This window comes from Musca autumnalis, unplaced genomic scaffold (assembly GCF_047663935.1).
Source record: "Musca autumnalis isolate F117 unplaced genomic scaffold, ASM4766393v1 scaffold_5, whole genome shotgun sequence".
NCBI lineage: Eukaryota > Metazoa > Arthropoda > Insecta > Diptera > Muscidae > Musca > Musca autumnalis.
This window is the reverse complement of record NW_027412088.1, coordinates 7,892,951-7,901,775: the sequence shown is the minus strand read 5'-3', so window position 1 is coordinate 7,901,775 and position 8,825 is coordinate 7,892,951.

The window sequence follows — 8,825 nt, the reverse complement described above, 5'->3', positions numbered from 1 at the left end:
AATGCACTTGCGCAATTTCAATTTTTTTGCAAATATCTGTTTTATTGTTGGGATATTTTTAAATACTCATCTCATCTGATTGCCTCACACAATGCACAGAGTACAACCACAACATCAGTAAGCATAACATGACTGCCGAGTGCTGGCATTTGGATAAATGTTTTTGTTCTAGCCATGCCACCACTCTTAACACCCCCTTGAGAGGATATGTGGTGTTATTCGGTTTCTGGTCTATTCTGTTCTTCCGTTTGTCATTGCATCTAAATTTGCGGGAAATCTTCTAAATACGCCGCCAAATCCATGAATAAACAATAACACATAATGAGTGTGTGACATTAAAGCGAGATGTGTGCGGCACGTTATCACCAACATAAGGCACGGCGAGACCATGTTTATACACTACACCACACTTTGGTAAAGGGTATTACATACATATGGATTTGTGCACTTGCATGTAACAAGCATAAGGAATCGAGCAGATACAGTTGAACCTCGATTATCCGTGAATCGATTATCCGGGAACCTCCATTATCCGTGATAGAAAAGAAATGTTGGACTTTTTTCCATTTCTTCTATTTTTGGTTATAAACTTCATAGCCCGGGAGTAATACCCTAGACAGACGGCAGAGTTAATTTGCATTAAAAATTTCCTAATTTGAATTAAATTTTCACCCTGACAGACGATAGATTCTGCATTTATGAAACAGCTGTTTGTGTTGTTTGTTTGTACCCAGCAGACCATTTCATAAAGCTTTACAAAAGTTCGCCAAAATATGCGAAACAAATACACTTTCTACCATAGACCTTTTCACCACGATGATGAAAAAAATAAATTTAATTTATTCGCGATATTTTTGAGTCTTTTTAATATTATAAAAATATTGCAAAACTTTAAAAAACATTTGAAGAAGATATAATTTTTGATAGAATTGGTATGGTGGGTAATGACATTTTTTGTGAAAATAAACATTTTAAAAACAGATTTGTTAGAAGGCTTTAAAAACGATTAGCTGCTATTCTACTCGCGAAAGACCACTACTTATTTTGAAGAAACGCGAAAATTGCTGATTTGCTTTCCTTTTTTATTTCCTTAAACATGGAAATTTGACAAAAGACAATTGATTTTCAACAGCATTGCCATATTGAAATTGCTAAATTCAGTTTAAATTTCCTTTGATTTTGTGCATTAAGAATGTGGATAATGCACGAATTAATTTGAATTAAGGCAGTTAATGCAAATTAACGCTGCCGTCTGTCTAGGGTATAAAAACACTTTCCAATTAATCTGATTAAGCAAACAGAAGGTAAACAAACGAAAACTGGAAATTCTCCACAATTTGTGTATTTATGGTATCACAAAAACCATGGGACAAAGTCCATTCAGATGAATCTGATGATGATGATATTATGTATCCTGCTAAAATTTGGTGGATTACCGTAACGAATTTAATAAAAATTGCAGATTTTCATATTATTGTACAACATTATGTCATTTTTACTTAAAAAATATGTTCAAAAACTGCGTAAAAGCATTGCCTCCATTATCCGGGAAAATCGATTATCCGTAATGCCTCCGGTCCCGACCATCACGGATAATCGAGGTCCGACTGTACATAGAACCCAAAATACAGATCGCATTTATTATCCTATCCGGGTGAAAAGTCAGATTTGGATATAGCTCCCATATATATTTTCAACCGATTTCAGATATTAGCTGTAATTTACTTATTTATTTATTTATTTATTTTTTTTATTTGTTTTATAAACCGCCTGTGGCATTGTTTGATCTGATAGTGCAAACCACCGTAAAGAGCTAAATGCCACCATTGTAGCACCCGGTCTGATAAATAACGTGTCCTGGCAACACGTCATTTCCCTTGTTCCGATCTTTGCCTCCCGACTTCATAACCTCTAGCCCTCGTAGTTTTCTGAACCACCGAAAAACTGATTTAGGGAATTTACCAATCACCGTTTCAGAGAGCTGTCCATTACCTCAGATCCTCGAGTAGCTAAGAGAACTTTTCGGGTCATTATTACAGTTGCTGCAGCTTGCCACATCCCGAAACCAGACCAAATTTCCCAGCATTGGCGACGGGACTAGCAAATCAAAGTGATGAGTTTCGTCGTACGAACCCAGAAGACCGTAAGAGAAAATTTATGGACTTTTAACGACCCTTTGTTAATTTTTCACATTTCATTGAATATGTTGGAAAACATGAATGAAAATTCGATACATTTTCAATTTGAATGTTTCCATATCATTCCACTAAATGCATAATTTCTTACAGATAGTAGAACTCTAGCAAAAATGTTTGGGATCGCTTGAAATTCTTTGCTGTTCAATCTTTTATTTTTGAAATCAAAAAAGAATGTGTTTATTAGGGCTTTAGTTTTTCAAATATAACAAAATTTCACACATATTAACTATTTTTACCGCCTCTATAAGCGGTGTTTTAATGTGCGGCACGTCATTCGGGCTTACGTGTCATTGATATGAAGAAGTCTTTATGGGATTTCTTTTAATGATGTATTTTTCCTCAAAAATATATATCCCTAACATACATCGAACATAGAAATAAATATATAAAACTAGCGGACCCGGCGAACTTCGTCTCGCTATTAAGGAATAAAATTTCATACAAAAACTCAATTTTCGATTTATCCAATTTTCCGACTTTTCCAGAGAGATTTTCCAAAATTTTCTTCCGTAAAGACCTTCTCCTCGAAAATACGAATAACTGACAACAAATTTTACAGAAATCGGCCTAGCCGTTCTCATTTTATGAATTACTATACATTTTTTACACCATTTTTATATATATAGATATATATATATATATATATATATATATATATAGATATAGATGTCGTTTGAAATTTGACACTAACATTACAGCCCAGTTCAGTCAGCGGGGTAAGGAAAGAGAGGAAAGAGAGAATGCATTTGGTTTGTTGTTACGACAACGTATATAGGCTGACATCAATGCTGAAGACCCAAGAGTTAGAGAGCTTAGTCTTGAAGTCAAAAGGCTAATAGACGAGCATGAGCGGGAAACGATTAAATCATTCTCGAATCCGGTAAAAAAGGGTAATAGAATGACTGTTACTTTCAACGGCCTGACAGTGACATATCCGAAGAGATGGGCGTGTTAGCATGACCGGTTATTGTTAGAGTTGTGTCGTTCATGAACGAACCGGCTCAAAGGAACGATTCCGTGAAAAGAACGAACGGATGCGTATCCAGCTCATTCTTTTACATCGTTCATTTAGATCCCCGATGGACGAGTCATTGCTGCTTACAAAATTAGCAGCATTGGTTTTGCTCTAAACAAACGCTGCGTTAGCGGAAGCAGCACAAATTTCCACACAAAACAAACAATGATTCAGAGAGCTATGCTTGGTTTACATTCGGCGTCGTTTCGTGATTTCGAAGGCGTTTCGTGATTCCGCGCGGAATCAAGCAAAATTTATCATGATTTCGCATACAAAAATGAAATCATCTCATTTCGTGATTTCAGCGAAATCAACATCGAAATCACAGTACACATGATATACAACCTTGCTTTTGCCTAAAAAGGTACCAAAAGTTGCAACACTTTTCACGTATCACAATAAACAAGGTAGATGTGCGAATTGCTGGAATAAAAAATTTTAATATCAAAATTTGTAAACAATGTGAAAAACTATTAAATTACATTGTTACAATGCAATTTTTATTGTGTTCCCGTACTTTTTTAATGGTAATGTTAGAAAATAGACCGAATTGTCAAAAATTGCTTCCCCATACAAATTTCGTAAAAAATACGGGAACGGAAAAATGACGGAAATTGCAAAAACTCCAGCAGAAATGTCAAAATCAGTGTATCAGCTATAATATTAGATACCAATGAACATATGAACATGCTTGCTGCTAGTTTCTACTAGGCCAAAATTTTATGGCAGAAAACAGGAGAAGAGGGTGTTATTCGGCGCTATTTTTGTTTATAGAGAAGTACAAGTCTTGCTAGATTTCGGAGTACGGGAACGCGTTTTTAGCACTAAATGGAAAAACTACTGCAAGTACTAATATTTTGCAGGTTCTGAGCAAAACTTTTATCTATCAAAATTTATTATTATGATGTCTCAACGATAAAATAATTTTTTATTTTTTCATTTGTTAGTACTATACATAATTAATACGATATATAAATAATTTTACGATAATTTTCCAAATAAAGTTGTAAAGTTCTATATTGTCGTATATTTTTGACGATCAAATCAATTTACAATAAATTGTTTTGAAAATGATCAGCTGCGCATATGCATCTACCTTTATCATTGCGATATGTTTGAAATCAACAAAAAATAAGTGTAAACAACGGGGTGTATTTCAGGATTTCGTGAAATCCAGTGGATTTTGGAGCGCAAGTGTAAACTTGGCACTACTCTCGCTCAGTAACTCACCTCATTCAGTAGCAGATCTCGGTCATATCTTTCTTTTGCATCATTCGTTCATCTGGTTCTTTCATATCAAAACCACCACCACTACGTTCAGAAACAAAACCACCCCCATTAGCACACAAACAAGCAAGTAACACAACAGTTGTGTCATTCGTGAACGAACATTTTCAAAAGAACGATTCGGTGAAAAGAACGACGGAGTCATATGCAGCAGAGAACGAATGACTTCAAAAGAAAATAATACAGTCAAATGTATTGTTGAACGAAAAAGAGCCAACGAACGAAGTAAATGACCCGGATCTTTTTGGTGAACGGAATGAAAAAGATCGATCCGCTCAATGAACGAGATTGCCCAACACTAGTTATTGTATTGATTGTAGAATTTAAAAACATGAATGTATTTCTGACACGGCATGAATGTTAACGGCTTCTTAGTAGTGTGTACCATACATAGAGATGGACAGTGGGTAAATACCCAATGGGTAAATACCCGGTAAATTGGGTAAATACCCATTTGTGGGTATTTATTTGGGTATTTACTATATTGAATCGCTAATACAACATCTTAGACCCTATTTCTGGGTTTAGCTTATGAAATCGATTCAAAATGGATAGTTTTACAATACTTTAAACAAGTGGGTAAATACCCGAGTATTTACCCAAGTGTTGGGTAAAAACTCATTAACTGCCGAACCACTTGACGTAGGCTGACAAAATTTGTCTCAAATCTTACTTATATCAAGAGAATATCTAGCATTGAAAATGGGGTCTCTGGGTCCATGTTTTGATATAGCCCCCATATAACCGCACCTCCCGATTTAAGGTATTTCTTGTCTATTTGCCTCATTTTACAATCATATTTGGCACAATGAGTTCTCAATATGTAGAAAATATCCTTGCAAAAATTTGTCAACATAGGTCCACGTTTTCTAATAGCCCCCATATAAGGGTACCCCGATTTCGAGTATTTACCCAAATGTTGGGTAAAAACTCTTTAACTGCCGAACCACTTGACGTAGGCTGACAAAACTTGGCATAAATCTTTTTTATGTCAAAAGAACTTCTGGTACTGAACATGGGATCTCTGGGTCCATGTTTTGATATAGCCCATATATCCGTACCTCCCGATTAAAGGTATTTTTTACCTATTAGCCTCATTGTACAATCATATTGGCTGAAATTTGGCATAGTCAGTTCTCAATATGTAGAAAATACCCTTGCAAACACTTGTCAACATAGGTTCACGTTTTCTAATAGCCCCCACATAAGCATACCCCGATTTCGAGTATTTACCCAAATTTTGGGTAAAAACTCTTTAACTGCCGAACCACTTGACGTAGACTGATAAAACTTGGCATAAATCTTTCTCATGTCAAAATAACTTCTGGTACTGAACATGGGGTCTCTGGGTCCATGTTTTGATATAGCCCCCATATAGCCGTACCTCCCGATTTAAGATATTTTTCAGCTATTAGCCACATTTTACAACCAAATTGGCTGTAATTTGGCACAGTGAGTCCTCAATGAGTATAAAATATCCTTGCAAACATTTGTCAACGTAGGTCCACGCTTTCTTATAGCCCCCATATATGGGTACCCCGATTTCGAGTATTTACCCAAATATTGGGTAAAAACTCTTTATCTGCCGAACCACTTGACGTAGGCTGACAAAACTTGGCATAAATCTTTCTCATGTCAAAATAACTTCTGGTACTGAACATGGGGTCTCTGGGTCCATGTTTTGGTATAACCCCCATATAGCCGTACCTCCCGATTTAAGGTATTTTTCATCTATTAGCCAAATTTTATAACCAACTTGGCTGTAATTTGGCACAGTGAGTCCTCAAGGAGTATAATATATCCTTGCACATATTTTTAACGTAGGTCCACGCTTTCTTGCAGCCGCCATATAAGGGTACCCCGATTTCGAGTATTTACCCAAAAGTGGGTAAAAACTCTTTAACTGTCGAATCATGTTATGTCACCCTCGTTGCGCCCTTTACAATCCATGCGACGCATTACATCTATTTCACCCTTAAATTGACAAACGTTTTCTGCAAGGTGGCAACATTGTTGCTAAATGACGTGGCACATGAACTGCAACCAACTTCAGTTGCAACCGAAGGGAACACGATCTTTTCTTGTGGATGCAGTAGCAGCGAATAGACAACAAAAGAAACTTGCGAAAAAAAAATTGTAGTCTGGACATAACAATTAGCACTGCCCGTTTGAACAAACCGCCGAGTCACGTGCGAGTGCAATTTTATTTTCGCAAATAATTGCTTATTTTGCTCTTTGGATTAAATAAAACAAACCATAAATTACATCGGGACCATAGCACGAGGGAATGATAACGGTACTCCCTCGTGTCACCATCATCATTGGTACCCGTCAATGGACATGCAGTTAAGGTCCAAGAAGTGCAACAACGTTTATCCATGACAGTTTCCAGTAAATCCAAAATGGCCACAAAGATCGACTGCTGCCATACAATGATGTCATCATAAGCTTACGCCACATAACCTCCCCCTAACGCTGTCCATAGCCAGGTTACACCACCATCCGCATATTGCACAATTTGCCTCAAACAAACGAAATAGCCCATATCAATCATCTACAATAATTTTGCGAAAAATCATTACGCGTGATCGGATAAAAATCCGTGCGGAAACGTGCCTTAACTGCCCATGTGTCCAGCTGTACCGCGCTGCTCAACAGGTGACCTCAGCAAAACGTTCGCCCGCAACAACCCTTGATAGTTCGTCTGTACCAAACGAGTGATACCATCCTATAAAAGCCATCGAAATCATATAAAATCCTCTGTGATGAAATCTACCGCAGGCCCGGAACGGTTCAGCCTATACCATCGCACTCATCTGTTCAGAGACATCACCATGGATGCGTATATCAATTTTTGAATCGACAGTGCCGATAACCTGTGAGAAGTCCGGAACTTTTCAGCCCCAACCACCATATACCATCTGTCAATAGTCCGTACTCGGCAGCCCTCTTCACCACAATAGCCTCACATTCGATAGCCTTCAACGCCGTCCAGGTTATTAAACATCTGCCCAAATCAGCGAATATCATCAACTACCATCATTATACTCTCATAGTCCGTGAACTCCAACATCATCACCTGACAAAAGACCGCAACTTTTCAGCCTCAATCATCATCCCTCAATAGCCGAAACTTATCATCACCAACCATCATCATTTTATCAATCATCCCTTCAATAATAGTACTGAACTTTTCAACATCATCATTCTATTGTAGCAGACCGGGATTTTTCAGCCTGGTATCGTCATAATCACCTGCCAATAGCACCGAATTTTCTTTTACCAATCTCAACCCACCTCATGGCCTATCGACGACATCCACCATCACCATTTGCAGCTAGGAACCTGATTTTATTCCAGTCTTTGTCTACGTCACTTCAGTACTTAAGGAATTATCATCAGAACATTCTCATCATCACAAAAAAAGAAATTAGTCATCAACAGCTGACAAGACAAAATACCTTGCAAGTAGACAAACCCCATGAGAGGGCATTCAGACAGTAAGTCAAAGATTGTAGAGATTAAATAGAATTGTTGCTCAGTATTTGTTTTGCCTCATAACCCAAATATGTTATCATGCTAATCAATTCTATTTCAGCTTTATTTAAAATTGTTGACAATTATTAGAGATAATAATTTTTTTTTGCCATTTATACTACCGAATTTATTAACGCATTAATTATACCCAATACGTCATAAGTCATATTGCCTTTAATTATTAAATTTCTGCACTGTGTGCAAATATCATTGTGAATAGTTCAGATAAACTCGATTTTATTCACCATTCCGTTCAGATAAGAACTGAAGCATATTTCTAGGCATATTAGTTAATTTTTGTTATCTAGTATTAAGCAGTGGATAACTATCAAATTTCTGTTAACATCCGATGTTAGTCCCATCTGCTTAATAACAGTAGTGTTTTCATAACAGACCCCGCATTCAAACGAGCTCGTTAGGAAGGGAAGGGTTAAAAGTTATTCATCTTTTATGTGCATAGTGGCACTCAAATGCAGAGATGGGATCACCATATGGGTGATTAATTTTACATATTTCAAATTCCGAATTTTCTACGCATCTGACTGAATTTTGTTAATCATAATTGTACTGATTAAACAGTAGCACCTGTTTTCAAAATCTCATTTTTTTAAGAATTTTGGAGACGAGGTAATTGTTTTCCAACAAATTCAATATTTGATAAATGTATATAAACCACCTCTGTTACCCCCAATCCTTTATTATTAGCTATATACTAGTTTATCATTCCATATGATTTTTTTTGATTTTTTTTAAATTTGTTAATGTCTATCCCAGACTATTAATAATAC